Here is an 18,042-nt window from a genome sequence, read left to right on the forward strand (position 1 = left end):
AAGTCCATGCTTTTCCTTAAAACTGAATATGGCTTTACAATTTTTGACCACAGCATTCAACCAATTATTAGAATGAAAAATCTCACCCCTCCATAAATATGACATTAACATAATTATACCACCCCCATCACGGAGACCCATCCTCCTTAGGGAATACATCTGATGCTCCAAAGATGGAAATCAGTCAGATTTTAGTTGCTCTCCAACGTACCTTTGCTTCTCACTGACTGACTGGCTTTTACCCTCCACGCACTCACACGCCACCCCCTCCCCTCAGCTAGACACGGATGCCCGAGCGAGCACGCGCGCGCACAGGCATACAGACACCCAGCAAGAGGCGAGGCAAAGCATCTGATGCTGACTCAGAGCGCTCTGTGTGCAGGGGGTGGCGGCGGCTGGTATTTTCACTGCGCTCATCATTAACATTAACTCGCAGTCTAGCATCCACCCTCTCCCAGACCTGCGGGACTGCAGCATTTGCATGACGCTGTCACTCTAGCCTTTGCAGGTCAGAAGATGAAAGAAAAAGAAAAGAAAATGAAGAGAAACTGAAGGAAAGAAAAGGAGTGAAAAGAAAAAGCCCAGGGCTTTAATGAGAAGTGCCTTCATTTCTTCCAGGGTCGCCTTATTTTTCTACCTTTTTTTCTACTTTCTCTGTGGCTATGTCTCAGTTGTTTGACATGTTTCCGGGAGAAAATATCTTGTGGTTCAATGAGCCAGTAGTCAGCTGGTCCTCCCCTCACCTCACACTGTGATCCCCACCCCTTTTCCCCTTAATCAATAAGACAGATCTCCAAATGCAGTTGTGGAAACAAGCTCCGACACAGTCCCATCCTGTATCCACTACCTCAGGAAGCAGGCAGCCAGACTCACAAGTGATAGAGAAATAATGCCAGCAATTCTTTAACAATCCTAGACTTTACTTCATGCCTTCTTCCCCACTCCCCCAGCTGAGGAAAGGGCAAAAGGAATCTTTCCAGTTCTATATGAAGCCCCCAAACAGACCAAGAGACACATGAGTGAGACTGATCTGTATACATCAATCATTTCTATTTAATAATGAAAAACTACTATTTTAATAAAAATAATTGCTTAATATTTTTATTAGCCATGCTCTCATTTCACAAGAATTATAAGATCTGCCAGCATCTGAATCATCAATATGATTTAAACTGTGGCGAAATCTTAAGTTGCCGGAATGAAATCAACCAACAGGATATTAGTAAATTTTTTATTTTTCTTTTACTTAACTTTAAAAATAATAACAAATAGCTGTGTGTTGGTGATATGTAAAAGTTTTTTGAGATTAAGAAATGTTTGCAGGCTATAAATATTAAAGATTGATCATACATTTATAGAAAACATGGATTTGTGTACATACGTAAAAACAATCTATATGCATTGTTATAAGAGGAAGCAAAATACTTAGCTGAACACGGTCGTGTTTGTGCTACCGTGTTTCTCAACACAAAAGGCAATATATAGGTATTTATCTGGTTCCTTTGTTCTTCAATTGTTCCCTTTAATGATAGAATGTGGTAAACTGCCTACCTTTCCTTTCTACGTGAGCAATATTGCAGAATTACTTTCTAGAGCTAGCTATCGGTGACTCTGCAGCATACATGAAATACATACAAAGGGAAGAGAAGTACAGCAATTTTCAAGCCAACTCTAATGCTGTCTGGTGCTGCTGAAATTTCAGTTTACTGACACAGACAGATCCCAGCATGCACTGCGGCACTGCAGGACCAACTAATGTAGCAGTTTGGCAACATATGTGGCAACAAACGTGAAGGACAACCATTTGCAGAGGTTCCAAAGAAAACATCACACAACCCATAAAGAGAAGTATCTGCAGGCAGACATGTATCTCTAAAATCAGCTTCTATAGGCTCCTGATTTGAAAGAAAAGGAAAAGAAAAAGAAAAAAAAGAAAGAAAAACTCAAGCACAAAAACAAAATACACAGATAAAGAAGTGGGCCCTGGAAGGAAACATGGAATTAAGTACACACTCTCCTTAGGATGGAAAAGAATAAGAAAGGGAGGAAGAAAAGGAAATGTAGAAATGGGAAGAGGGAGGAGAATGAAGGGGAAGAAAGGAACAGAATAAAGAGCAAAAAATCACTGAGCACTGAAACACCAAATAACATGAAATTAGACTGCAGAAACCAGATTCAGGAATATTGTTCAAGTTTAGAAGTTAATGAAAAACTGTAACAGAAATTAATGCATGCATAGCATAGCTTTAAATACTTATCGTCAGTAAAAGTGAGACGCCTGCTCAATACTTCCTGTTCTACCTCTCGTTCTACTTCTAAATCTACTGATCAACTTTTAAAGTCTCTTTGCTCAAAGAGTCATCTTTTTTTTTTTTTAGCTCTCCAGCATCTGTGTCCTTTATACTATTTTTTCTTTCCAGACAGTTGCCCACAATTCTCTGGATAAATTAATGTCATGACCTCGCGATGGCTATCAGACATAAAATGTCGACTATTTTAATAATTAAACGTATGCTTACAGCAAACTGCCTACTGATATCTTAGCTCTGTGGACTGTGTACGTGAGCAGCTCACTCCTAGCTCTGCAAATCAGAAATGGCAGATGCAAACACAAGTTCTTCCCCCCTAATCCATGCTATCTCTTTTTATTACATACAGAAAAACACACACATCACTTAACTTTATGGAAGGCATAAAAATATTAGCCAAGGAAGTAGAAAATCAAGAGGAATAAAGGTTTGAAGAAAAAAAAATAACACTGAATGGTCATGCATTTAAAATATTTATATCCAGACAGGGGTTGGCCAGTTTCAAGTGCCCAGGCTTCTGTAAAGACCATCGTTGGGGCCAATAGGAACACAGACTTGATTATAATCAATATTTATTTGAAAGAAGATGTTGTAATCAATCAGTTCAATTACTACTGTCATAGATATGGGTTTAGGGTCTCCTCTGATTCTAAACTACTAATTATCAATACTAAAACATCCCTAAGTGAGACTCTGATGATGGTTAAAGTATTTACAAAGTAAAAATTTGTTTTATATTTAAGCAATGCAACACATGGATGGTCTTGCTAGATCAATTATTTCTATATGTTAGTTGAGTTTTGTTCTATTAACTTAAAAATTAACTAAGATATATCTGAATGTATATCAAATAATATATTAAGTTAAATGAAGAGACAACTACTCTGAAATACTTTAGTAAACCTGCCCTCTACCTTACTGCTAAGGCAAGGATCTTTTGTTTTCCATAAAGGACACTAAAATCAGTTTTATTATGGGAATCATATTTAAAAACTGGTTTAGGGTAAGGGAGAAGGAGGACAAAAAATGATCAACAGTGCAAACTTTAACTCAAAAGTCTGGATGTGCAGAATATATTGCTTTTCATCACTTTCATATTTTCTTTGTTTTATGTAACCTACACTCTCCAATAAGGTCCAACAAGCCACACATAGCCATTAAAATTAAAATTAAAATTAAGTAAAAATTCGGTTCCTCTGTTGCCCTAGCCATATTTCAAATGTATGCTAGCACACATACATAGTGGTTACCATTTTGGACAATGCGGACATAAAACATTTCCAACCTTGCAGAGAGTTTTATTAGACGGTGCTGACAAAAACCGTCCTCATGAAAAGTCTGTAGCACAACTGACCATTGGGTCCCAATACTTTCATTCCAGTCTATTTTAAGAGGATAAATCTATATTGATTTATTTAAAGGTCTAAAATAAGAGAATTCCATTTGACTGAAGAGGATCTAATGGTTTTATTTACTAATAGTTTTGAAATATGCAAGAGTACTTAAGGGGAAGTATTAGACAAAAATTAAAGAAGTTAAAAAAAACATCGGAAGGCACAAAAAATTACTCAAGCTAAAGTCTCTGAATAAATGAGAGATGTTTATGTGTCTATCCTTTCCAGAAGTGAGAGTCATGGTCTTTTTAGTGTCAAACGATACATATTACATATTTCTGTTTTCAATAAAGAAGGGATATAATAGTATGAGTAGAAAAAATCCAGAGAAAAAGCAATTTTTAAAAATCCTATTCATATAAGGAAGGAAAAGCAGTTAAGAGCAGCAACAACTATGGTTCGAACTCTTTCTTTCCTTTTATTTTTTTAAAAGAGAAAATAAATAATAGTTAAAGGGCAGGGGAGACAAGAATCAGATACCAATGAACTAGGAGGATCTGCTGGGAATTTTCTATCAAATAAAACCCTGAGAAAAAACAGGTGTGTGTGTGTGTGTGTGTGTGTGTGTGTGTGTGTGTGCGCGCGCGCGCATGTGTGTGTGTGTGTAGACTCCGTTAAGATAATTTTGAGTTACCAGATTCTGGAAATAATTATCTTAAGCAAAAAGAAAAAGAAGTAAAATATAAATGTATATGAGTTATTACTTCAAACTTTTTGTGGTAAAAGAAACAGATGGCTTTTAACCAGGAACAATACCTGATCCATATTTTCTCTTAGAACTTTAGAATTTGGACTAGAGAATGATTGAATGTTTAACTCAGACGCTTTTTGACTGTGATGCAAATGGTTTATTTGTCAACCTGAAATTAGTTTTATTTTTTTCTCTTTCTCCTTTGATGTATAAGTGCAGAGCATCCCAAGAAACATGGAAAAATAATCACATAGATTTCTCTTCCTTTAGGAGATAATCTTTTAGACCCTGGCATGTAAAATCTAATGTTCATTCTTCTATTTAGGAAATGGATATTCATGATTGTAACTCTCTCGAGTTATCTTTTCTCCTTCCTCTTCCCTCTCTGCTTTCTCCAAGTGCAAAATCCACTTGCCAATCAAGTCTGTCCTCAATATCCAGGAGGGGACCCCATTCAAAGCCATACTAGAGAGATGAAGTTTGAGGACAGAAAGTCTGAGATGGGGTAATTAGAGCAACAATATAAACTTGAGGGAGGCCTTGAGGGGAAAGTGACAATAACAGCCATTGTTATACAGCCATACACATGAACAAATAGGATGCTGGTGGAGTATTTCTCTTTCAGGCAAAAGGCTGGTTATGATAATGAGGGGCAATTTGAAAACCACTAAAAATTATTTCATATCATATTACATTTATCTGAGAAAGTATTTTTAGTAGTTATTAGGAATATATACATATATATTAGTATTATATACTAATATATTAGTAAAAAGAGATGTTTCTGCTTTGTTGTACTTCCTAATAGATGAAAGAGAAAAGAATCTTGGCTTTTTAAGATAAGATTTAGAGGAAAAGGTTAAATAACAGCAAATGGCTTCAGAATTACTGTCATATTTTGACCTTGAATATCATGGCAAAAGAGCAATAATAATTTATGTTTTAGCTAACATAACTATGGAAGAGTATTATTTTCCTTACTTATATAACATTTTGAAACGAAGTTGGGAAGTAAGGGAAATGATTTAGGAGTCAGGAAACTGTTTCTAGTGCCAATTCAGTAAACAATAAAGTCTATGGTCTTGGATAAGTCATTTGACTACCAGAAATTTAGTTTTCTTATCTTTAAAATTAGGAGGAATGACTAGGTTAATCACCACGCCCTAACTCAGCTCTAAAAATTTTGTGCAATGGAAGGGAAGTAAAATAAACACATGTTGGTTATTGCTACCTACTATTTAGATATAATATAATCCTCTAACCTTAATCCGTAATTCTATTATATAATCCTCGCAGTGCTGTCCAATATCATTGATTTCCAGAAAGACTAATAATATATCCTCTTTCTATTCCCTGTGATATCTCATCCAATAACTGAATCTCAAAAATACATTTTATATCAGCTACATAATGATATTAATATGTTATATTAGAACTTTCTATGGATTATCCTATTTACATTTAAATTTTCATTTATTCGAAACAATATATATTTTCATTTTAGAACTAAGGAGGTAGTAGTATTCTATGATTTATAACAATGTGTTTACACTTTGTAGTATACACACTAAGGAGCCGTAGTTTCGTTGGATAACTTATTTGTAAAAATTAGTTTCTATGAATCAAAAACATTTTAGGATTAATTGATTGAACAGACATACATTAGCTTTAATGATGCATTTATAAAACCTCCTTAAATGAATTTTAGAAATTCTAAATAAAAAATATATCGGAAAATCAGATGATTTATGGGTTAAAAATCTCTATCAACTATTAAAAAGTTTTAAGAAATCTTTGTTGGTTTTTAAAACGGCTCATTTTGAATGCTGCTTTATTTAATGAAATAGTTATTAATAAAGTTATTGTGATTGCTCATAATCAAATTTTTAGAATTCTCTTCACTAAAATGCTAATTTGAAGTTTTTTTATTATAAAGAAAATTCTTTATTCATTATCATAGTAGGTAGGAATGGAGCATAAATGAGAGAGTAAATTATTTTAAATTAAGAAGTATTCTCTTTATAGATACTGTCATTTCCTTTCCTGATTTTCCTATTAAAATAATGCATATTTTTGAAATGCAATATCACACAATCATACATGTCCTTTTCAAGATCGAGTTTTCACTTTGTTATCTCTATGTGCAGTGATAGAAACTATCCTGATTAATACATTTTTAGAAGTATAAGTTCCATGAGATAAGGTTAACTTTTCAAAACATATTATTTCATGAAGAATGCCACTATAGCTTATTCAAACTTTATTACATAGGTTTTCAATATAGATTGAAGAAGCTTCCATTACATAGGGGTAGAGGAAAATGCTTCTAAGCATTATCAACATCATTTAAATATATCTGAACAGTGAAGGTTCAAGTGTATCCTGCGTTTTCATCCTTTGTTCCCATCCTTTCCAATCTATTGTATTGATTTGTTAAGGTTAGAGGGTTTACTTTCACTGATCAAGGAAATAACCTGACACAGCAAAACTGTCTACCAATTCAAGGCAGATCAATTCCACCTTTGTTTCCTTTTGGATACATTATGGTTATTCATTCTGCATCACAAAAATTCCATAATACATATCTCAGCTTAAAAAAGGAGATGGATAAAGAATTGTCATTTTTAACGGGGAAAAAAGTGATATATTTGTGGATATTCTCCACACTTAATTGCTATCGAACTTGCTGGGCACTGTAATACCCGATTAAGTGCTTGGCCTCATTTTCAAGATCAGTTGAGAATTCTGTCCCTTTTCAAAATTTTACAAAGCATTAGAAAAGAAACTTTCAGAAAAATGTTGAATTTGTTTAGAAAAATTAGTATCTATTTGAGAAAATAAAAATGAAAACACATCATTGTAACCTTCTTTTCCAGAGCTACCTACCCATTACTTTTTTTAATACCTTAATAGAATTGGTTGAGCTGCTAACAATCCACTGGGCCTGACAGCTTTATAACTTAAAAGAAACTGAAGGACTCAATTTAAGCTACCTTGGGAAATAATTTAAAACAAAGACAAAAACGAAAAACCTTCATACCATGTTACAGTAATATATGAATCCTCTTGGGAGGGTATTTTGTACACTGTACTCTAAACCTGCAAGAGTTACTAGCGTTTTGACTTTCACTAACCTGAAAGGTTACATGCTCTTCCAACTCTATCTGTAAACTTAGATAACAAAGAAAGTATTCCACACATTCAAAACCCTCATAGCCTAAGTGGCCCACAGGCTTGTCATTTTTTTTTTCAGTAACGCTTAATTATATTTCTTTATTTAGCAATATAATTAATTTATTTTCTCTTACGTGCCACAAGCCATAACTCACCACGGGCCATAACTCATTAAGGAAAAGGGTTAAAATAGATTCTTTTTTTTTTTTTTACCCCCGGATACTTTACTATTATAAGGTTTTGAATTTAAGAGAAACATACTTCCATTCCTATGCCTGACAAAGACATGTTTTAAAGTACGCATTAAACAAAAGAAAACAGCTTTTCAATTACTAAACACAGTGCTCAGTAGGACAGAAAACTTACTGCTTCTCTTAAATGCTAGACCTTTAAAACATTTGCTAGATGACAGCATTATTTTAAAAAATAGTTTCTTTAGCAAAGAATTAAAGCTGAATATGCAACATTTCTTAAGAACATTGAATAAATCTATTTGTCCAGCTTACTTTGCAAAGATTGCGTAGAAAACAGCACCATAAACACTTTCAGTCCCCACACAAGGGCTAAACAAAGAGTCCTCTTTCTAGCCATCTAATCGGGTAATTTATTTTTTCAACCATCACATATAAATCGAAACACAGCTGTAACCAATGACTTGCAGATCCAGTTCCCAGCCAGCTGGAATCAGTTCTGCTGAAACAGCAAGATTTTTACATTGTTCACTTCTGTACATCTGGAGAAATCATTGAGGTTCAAAGGTGACCAGAAAAGCTCTTTAAATAAATTCAACCGACAGTGAAGATTTGCCTAAAGAACTACAAACTCCACATTCACTTTTACAAAATGTTCATTTCATGAAATTAATGCTTATAAAGGCTATCTGCATCCTCATCAGTATAGACTTTATGAGTTGCTAATTGAATTAAGCACTTAAATGCCTGTTTCTTTCAAACAACTTGCTTAGGGTCCTTCAAAACTTTTTCTTAAGAGTTGTAGCTATTTAAAGATGGTTACATTAAAACACAACGTTAGATGTAGAAACACCCAGGGACCATAAGAACCTGTAACAAAAACAGATACCAGAAATGTACCTACTCATATCTCAAGTTTAATAATGTTTAGCTAATATAATCCTCTATTTAGATAAAATGAAGAAGAAATACTATCCGAAAGAAAGCAGGCTGGAATACTTCCCTCAAGCTAGTCAGGCAAATCCCTAAGGAGCCAGAGTCCTGGGAGAAACAAACTCAGATCAGGAGTGTTCCACATGCAGTCTTGCAGGGAGGTGATTCTGGCACCAGAAGAGAAACCTAAGAGCAGCAGAGGCTTCTGCTCTACCCTGGAAGCATCTAACTGCACCTAGATTGCAAGTTAATACTCCCCCAAACAAAAACTGACACAGCCAATCCTTGATGTAGAGAGCCTTCCATGAAAATTGGATAAACTTAAAGCAAATAAAAACCCAGAATGTATCCTTGGCATTTAAATTATGCATACTATATTGCTTCAAATACATCATTTTCTTCACTAAAGCCATCAAAAAAGATATCATCTTGGGAAAATACATATGTATGTCTGACAAACTTCTCAATCCAGTCTTTATCATGTTAAAAAACAATACACAAACAAATCACAAACGTACTTTGTTTTTCCTTCTTTAGTTAAATTTAGAAGTAATTTTCATTATTTAGCCACCTTATTTAAATGTGTGACTATTTCAATTATACTGGATCAATAATCAGTAACTTTTTGATGAATTGTACTTCTAACTAAAAGGAATGAAAGAATAGTAAAAAGTATACTTTCAATTTATACTGAATGACAGATGGTGATCACATAGTAAGTTGCAATTCCTCATTAGATATTAAATTCGAATAAAGGTGGTTAAGTTTATTCATTTGGTAAATAAGTGACTAATTTTATGTGTCAGTCATTGGTACCCAAGATATAGAAAAATATTCTGGAACAGTTAGAAATGTTAGTTAATAAATAATGAAATATTCCATGTCATGAGAATTACCATTAAGAACTTCAGGGTTAAAAAAAAAATTTCAGGTTAAGAGAAAATTGCACCTAACAAAAGATGGGACAAATCTGTCTCTGGTCTGTCACTGGTTATTAACTAGCTATGGGTTCCAGAGGAAGACATACAATCTCTCTAGATTCCCTGTAGAAAATGGATCTGATGTTCTTTCCAGCTGAAATGTCAGCATTTTTGTAGATAATTAAAAAAATCTCAATGTATATTTGCGTATCCTATTGTTCCTTAAACATAAAATGCCAGATTTGTTTTATAATTACATCATTTTGGGAGTGAATACATTTAAAAAAATCTGTCCTTTTTCAGATATGAACCAATTAATCCAGAAATAACCACAGTTTACTAGATAATAATCTTGATGAGTAGAGAGAGGGAAAGTTAACTTTATAGGAAAAATTCTTGAATGGATATAGCTTAAGTTTGAGTATATCATTTAAAATTAAAGCAGTTAAATTTCTCATTGCTTTAAAATAAGACTAAAATTAGGCAACTCCCACACTCTGTTTTTTACTGTGTTAATAAAATATGCTTCATAAGGAAATTCATATGACTGAAGTCTTTCAATGTTATTTATAAACATTTTAGTTATTTGAATTCACATGTATTTCAGAAACCTGTGATTCCATGTCTATGTATTCACTCAAATGTGCAATATATCAAAGACATCTGTGACACGTGACATATTTACATATATTCAGTCATGATTATATATTAATTATATTTGTAAAAATAAAAATATCCAAGAATGTTCATAATCTCTTTCTATAGAAAATCACCTGTAGCAATAGCATGAAAAATTATTCTACAAATACTTGTTCATAACAAGACAAACCAAATAAGACTTCCTGTGACAATTTCAGGTAAGAGAAGAAAAACGGTGAGGGTTCTTATTAGAAAATAATTTGTCTTAGGTGTTCCCCAACCAATAATATCTTGTAATATGACCAGCTAACTACTATGTGTAATAAATAATAAATTATTCAATGTTGTGAGGATTACCTTTAAAAATTTCAGGATAATAGAAATAAGTTAGTTCTTACTTAAATTTAGTATTATCAAATTTTGATTAACTTTTTACCCTTTTGTTTTTCTCATAATTTCTTTGGCCTTTGATTATAAAATAAACATTTAATATGCAATCTATGCAACATAGGCTATGAAAACTTTATAGAAAAATGCCATATCTATGTCATCATGAGTTGTTAAATTCTAAAACTATATGCCAGTTCTCTTTCTTCTTCAAGAACTTCACATAGTTTTGAACTGTAGACTGAGGAGAAAAGATCTAAAATAGGCAACTAGTCCATGTCTATATATGAATATATTTTTATCTTATTATGTTAAAAGATTATTTAGTCCATTCAGATTAGTTTGATCTTTTTAAGTACTAGTAAGATGTGGTATTTCATCAATATTCCAAATCCTTTGTTAAACATATTATATATAAACTTTAGTGATAATAGTTATAATTTATTTGGGTTAGGTGTTAAGAAAGTCACAATATAAATGTTAAAATGTATTAAATTATACAATGTATTAAATGTATTTAAATATAATTACCAATAAACTAGTATGATTGTAATCAATTGTTCTTTAATAAAATCTTTTTAATCTTAATAATTGATTTTTTAATCATTAAGATAGCATTTATTTATATTAGTTGTTTGCTTATATCCATATTTCATCTATAATAGTATATGAGTATCATCCAGTCTCCATGCAGAAATGGTAAAATTTTATATATTTAAAAGTGATTTGGAACTTGGCAAGATAAAAAATAAAAACATACATTCAGGAAAGGGTGAAAAGTTCAGTTTTGTTGTATAAAGATATACATGAGAAGGCAGAAAAGTGGGGTTCAAGAAGAGACATGGAGTGATTCACAGGAAGGGCTCATAAAATAGGATTCTTAATACAATAATACTTCCAAGTTAGGATTACGTATGAATTAATTTGTCTCTTTTCTATTTAAAAAATATGTAATACTTAAATAATTTCTTCTCTATTTCTGATAAAAGACAGCTGGAACTTATAATGACTTGTAATATGCTGATGGATTTATCTTTAAAGTTTAAGTTCACCACTGCATCTGATCAGGAATAAGGATTTTTGAAAGTCTACTCTGACCTTGATAGTTTTAAATTTTGATGGGTTTTATCAAACTCTGGCAAGTCCAATCATTTCTCTATCCAGGGTTAGATATCGGTAATATATATTCAGCTTGAAATACCAAGACAAGGTAATCAAGATATTTAAAAATTCTAAGACTATGAACAGATACTTTGATTCATTGGTTGGATTACCAAATATACTGACTCTTTGTCAGAAAGTGTGTAACACTAAGCGTATTTGAATTTATCCAAGGACTTAGCCAAATTCTCTAGGTTAGGAAGTAATAGGCCATTAATCTGGGTATAGATTCTATGGAAAAAAACTACATATATATTTCACATATATATGTGTATATACACACGCGCACACACACACACATTACATATATATTAAATTTAGTGGTTTAATTGATCTTTTCAGTCATTCGGAGAGTGCCTATAAAAATGGTTCATAGATTTGTAAAGATGTAAGGAAATAAAGAATCTACAAGAGGAGCTTTTGTCTTTGGAGGCCTGATAGATATTCCCTATCAATGAGTGAAGTTGTAGACCAGGTGGCTAAAAATTAATTTAACTTGACTAAAATCAGGAACTCTTTCAAGATCAGCTGACATTCGCATTGGGATCAAGTTTTAGCCTTTTCTTTCTCCAAGTCTCACCACCCTTGCAGTTAAATCAATTTTAAAGAACTAAATTTTCTTCCTTTTCAGAGAAAGAATTGTAAAACATTATGTTTGAAATCTTGAGTCTATTTTCTTTCCACAGAATTTACAAATCTTCCAAATATACCATGTTAATCAACATCTATATCTTTCCATATCTTTAAGTAGTAGACATTTCCTAAAATATTATCGGCACTTTTGTAAGCAAACCAGGGATAGAGCTTGTGAATTACATAAAGGTTATATCCATGAGCTAGAATATTATTCTCATATAATTGTACTCGTAAGCCTTATATCTGTGCAATTAATTAAAATGAAGTGAGAGGGGGGAAAAGGTAACTTAGGGTCAAGTATCTCGATACTTTTTGCCTTTTTAGCACCAATCTCATATAAATGAAAATTTGCTATGTAAAAATTAGAAAAATCATACTCAAATGGGCCCTTCGAATGGCACAGACCTGTCAAGAAGAGTTATACTAAATTACTCTAGGTTATTCCTAGAGATTTTAGTCACTCTTGAATTTAATTTGACATATACACTTATGAGTTTCCATTGTGTACAAGTGACTAAGTTGCTAAAAAGTTTAATAATATGAATGGGGAGAGATGGCCTTTTTCCTCAAACAACTTAATATGTTGTAGAAGAGTCAGACACAAATAAAATTATAATACATGGAAAATGTGAAGTATACTAGTAAATACAAAGTGCTATAAAAACACAGGGGAGAGAGATGATAAATATTGAGTACTATAAAGAAGGCTTACAGTAGGAAGTTCAATTTGTGTAGAGTCTTGAAGGATTAGAAGGACTGTTAGAGGAAGCAAAGTTAGAAAAAGATTTCTAGTTTGAAGGCAGAGAAAGGGGAAGTGTTCAAACGTTCATGCAATGTTTGGGAAATGAGCAGGAGAGAGTGGTAGAATACTAGCTCATGCAGGAAGTTTATTTGGAAAAATGGCCAGGCAGTTGGATAGCAGCATAGTTATCAAGGGTCTTTAATGTTATACTGGGAATTAATTATTTAGGCAAAAATGGACAACTAAAATCTTTTTGAGCGGCGGTTTTTGATTAGTATAATGACCCGACAACAATGAAACCAATAATTACCATGGTCAACATCTAATCCTTATCTAGTCCTGTGCTGGTATACGTCATATCATTTTATCATCACAACGACTCCACGAAGTAAGTGGTTATCGTTATTTGCAATTTATTGACAGGGAATCTGAGCTTCAAAGGCAGTCAGTACCCAAATGATATACCACTAGTAAATGGCTAGAATTTGATCATGGTCTATCCGATTTCTAAGTTCACCTCTTAATTGTTTTGTCAGACCAACTCTGAAAATTAAATTGTCCTCTCTGTGAATACACTTTTGATTTTGGATCACACCAGCCAGCAACGTAGCCTGTATCATGCCAGGAAGATCTCACAAAAGATTTCTGAGAGGGCTGAGAATCTAGGAATCTCTTTGTATTCTGAACATTTCAGAAGTGATAGAAGTATTGAATCATAGGTCTGTCCAACCACAAAGCTCATGTTCTTTTTTTCATAGCGTGCTACAATTTGTCTAATTAATAATATAAGTACTTGTATAAAATTTCATCTTGGGAGTGTATCATAATTTGCTTAACTGTTTCCCAACTGCTGAGAAACTCTAGGGGTTCCAATTTGGGGATATTACAAATAGTGTTGAAACCATTACTTTTCTCCATGTGTCTTATTCCCTATTTGAATTTCCTCTTATATAACACTGCAGAAGTGGGAAGGTTACAATGATTTAAAATAGCTAAGTACTTTGGCATAACTGAATAACTGATGGCCTAGAGATGTTTTCCATTTTTATTTGAATTTCACAGCATGTCAAACTTAGTAATATAATATCTAATGTGATTTATTTAAAGCCTTTACTTATAAGTTTCATTCATTCATTCACTTTTACATTAGTTCATTAGTCAACCATTTTGTTGCTCATGTCTTTCTGATCTGGCTACATGTTATATGACTAAAAAATCAGCTAAAGATAAAACTTTTCTTTATTTGGTAGACTCTGAGAGTAGCTACTGAATACTTTAATGTTCAAAGGATATATCAACAAAATATTCTATTCTCTCCCATGTGGTAGTCTCTCAAGTTACATGATAAAAGAACATTTGGCAATGCATCATTGCGTCTATTCCAAGGAATAAGGTCAGTTAGTGGAACATCAAAGTTTATACCAAATCTCCCATGAGGGTTTTATCAAAACAAGAAATCTACCAGTTTGGAGGCTTTTATTTGCATTTCTGTTTCATTCACATTTCTAACATTTTTAACCTTTTGAAAATAAACGCTTAAATCACAGAAAAGTAAGCACAAGTGTATCATAGAACAAGGATTTTTGAGAGGTGTAAATTAATTTTGAAAGCAAACAGCATTCCTAATTTGGGAATTTAATATGTAAAAGAAAAATGGATGAAAAAACAAACTGAAACTTAGAAAACTCCAAGTTCCAATTCTGTTTCTTCCACGTTTATTATGCAGTTACAGACAGACTACTTAACACTTCAAGGAAGCTACCACATTGGACTGGAATGTCAAATTTTGCAACTTTAAGCCCAAATGAAAACAAAAACTGCCATATAAATGCAAAATAACATTTCCATGTAACAGATTGATTTGGGTTTATTTTACCTGCTATTTTTAAATCAAATTTTGTTAAATAGAAAAAAAAATTCCATTGATTTCCATTTCTTGAACTTGACTTTATGCACCTGGAATGTGGTGACAGAGTGACTAGGTTTTGACGACATGCAGCAGAGCAGAGAGTAAAGGATAAAGTCTGAAATTCTTCCTTTGACTGATGTACATAAGGTTTAGTAGGGTAAAACAAAATACAGACAACTACTAGAGTTTTCAGGATCTGAGGGCACTATTATTCTGAGTTAAAGAATCAAATAAATAAAATTTCCAAACTGTAGTAATGCCATCTCAATTTACATGTCCCTTCCAAGAATTTTTAGATTTACAAACCAATGAAAATATGAGACATTTTAGATTCCTTTGAAAAAATGATCTTGTAATAATTTTTAAAATAACCACTTACACACAGACCCTAAGAAACACATCTACTTATGGGAAGGAGGAGGAGGTGAGTGAACAAGTCAGGGGAATGTAATATTTACAGGTTCTTTTACCTGGTTTTTATTCTGTACCTTGGTCTTTCTGTCCTAAGAGCAGAAAGGGGGACTTTCTCACTAGGGTAGGAGGGGATCCATCAGGTAAATTCTTGAATAATCCCAACCAGTTTTAAAGGAAGCTGACATGATTGCAAACCTCAGATATCAAACTTTATCATTGTACAATGAGTACCACACGCCCATACGTCTTGAATAATTTTTATAGCTTTTCCTTTTTATTAATTATTTAAAAAAATTCAATAAATAGTGTGGGGATAGAGAAGGCATATTTCTATTCTAACTACTCTTTATTCTGTTCAGAGGGTATCTGAAAAGACTTTTATCGATATTCTAGACAACGCTTCCAAATAGATCTCTGTTAACTAAAAGATAAAATCAATTATATACATATACATATATATATGTATAATTCTTTAGAAGGCTTATTTCTTGAAGATAAAGAAAACATACTGAGTATTGCATGAATTGAAGCATACATTTAACAACAAAGGAACAGTAGCAAAAGAACAAAGTCAAGCTTGTTTAATAAAAAATGCTTATTCATTCATTCGCTTCTTGTAGTCAAAACTCCTCAAAAAAAAAAAAAACTATCTTGAACAAATCATAGAGTTAGAGTTTCTAAACAAAGAGGGAGTATTTGACCTCCCTAACTTTCAGACAGCTATCTAAACTGTGTCTACAATTCTTTAGGATCCAGGTACTTTAGAGGTTTTACATACCTCAAACATGTCCAGAATGTTGTGTTCCGTTCTTCAGAATGGTTTGCCCTATCTTGAAAAACACTGCTAGAATTTAAAGAAACCTTGTAAATCTTCCTTAAGATTGAGTACAAAATGTGTTAGATACTATTTAAAAAATATAAAGACAGGAAAGAAAAGTCACAGAACAGTCTGTTCTTGAAGAGAAATAACAATGGTACACAATAATAAAAAAAAAAGATGAAATTACTAAGGGCTTTAGAATTTAACAACAAAGGAGGTTCTCACATTCTTTGCTCTCCTGTTACACTAGTTTATACCCTCTTCCACTTGGGGTTTACCAGACAGCCTCCATATCACAAGTTTGTCATCCACGGAGTGGATGCATTGAGATAATTTGAGAACCATGACTTCTAGTCTGCCTTCCAACCACTAATGCAGCCATGGATAACAGAAACCTTACTACCCTTGACCTGTCAACTGCACCTCTGTTTCTACCTATATTTGAGATGCTTTCTGTTACCATTCCTATAATTTCCACTGGCTTTTAACCAAACTTTTAAATGGTTCATCTATTGGACCTGGTGATTTTGTGATTGCGTCTTTGTACTTTGAGACTTTAGCAATGACTTCAGAAAACATTTTATTAATTTTACCCAGCTGTCTTCATTTGAAGTTTAGAGGGCCAGTTTTATGCGAATGTTAACAAATATTGGTTCTATTCATTACAGCAATTTTTAAAAATATGTTCGACCTTATTTTCAAACATAATGTAATCCCATTTCTTCCTCCTTATATATGCAAAATTCATTACACGAATTTTCATTACATTTTCTAGTTTTGACTGGAGCAAAGAAAATCTTTAAGTCCTCCCAAAGTGCAGCAATAACATAGCTCTCAGGGAAGATAACTTGAATAAGAAAGAAGTAGCCAGAGAATTGAATTTCATAAATGTAGTAACAATTTGGAGCTTTAGGTCACACTAACCGTATTTCTGACAATAAAAAAAAATTCTTGTCTTGAGGTCTGGTTATCAGAGAACATCATTTAGTTCTAGGTTAAGAGTCTATACCAGTATTAAAAGTAATTTATTTCCAGAAAAATAATTAGGAAAGGACATACTGGCTTTAAAATTTTTACTGAAAAGTGAATCTAATTCATATACGATTTAAGTAATTTGTACATCTATAGTACATGTAAGGGAATATAACAAGGCTAACGTTATAAGGCCTCTCTCATCCAGTGAAAATAACTAATGGAAAAGAAAATGTGGGCAATGACGAAAGAGGTAATGCATGCATTGAGAGGCAATTTAGCTACCCACGGTCCAAAAAGAATCACCAGCTATGTTGGAACAACCTGTGAACTCAACAAGCATCTAAGAGCCATCACTTGATGTAGACTCACTGACCAGATTATCTGCCAAGTCTGTCCCTGTTTCTCCTGTAACAGACTGGACCTATGTCTACCTTTGCTACTGCCACCTAACAGGCAGCTTAGATGGCATGGGATAATGTTTAACTGGAATAAATCATGTAGGCAGGACCAAACAAGGCCTAAAAGCTGAGCTTCAAAGAACTATTTAATCATTTGAACACCGGAATTCTAAATAGGCCTATGAAACTAAGTTTAACACAAGCAAAGAAAAATAAAGGGATGGACAACAGAAAATAAAAATATCTGAAACATTCATTAATAAAACGTGAGGGATATATGGCCTTCTTCTGAAGCATAATAACCTAGCACTGTGAGTCTGTACATTGCTGGTATGATGTGAATTTTGGC

General features: G+C 33.0%; 1 long non-coding RNA gene across 12 annotated transcripts in view; it reads right to left on the reverse strand.

Moving 5' to 3' along the window:
• Nucleotides 1-18,042, reverse strand: part of LOC105308427 — a 294,626-nt gene that overhangs the window by 151,537 nt on the left and 125,047 nt on the right. The gene's annotated exons all lie outside the window — the stretch shown is intronic.

Source organism: Pteropus vampyrus, unplaced genomic scaffold, assembly GCF_000151845.1.
Source record: "Pteropus vampyrus isolate Shadow unplaced genomic scaffold, Pvam_2.0 Scaffold573, whole genome shotgun sequence".
Taxonomy (NCBI): domain Eukaryota; kingdom Metazoa; phylum Chordata; class Mammalia; order Chiroptera; family Pteropodidae; genus Pteropus; species Pteropus vampyrus.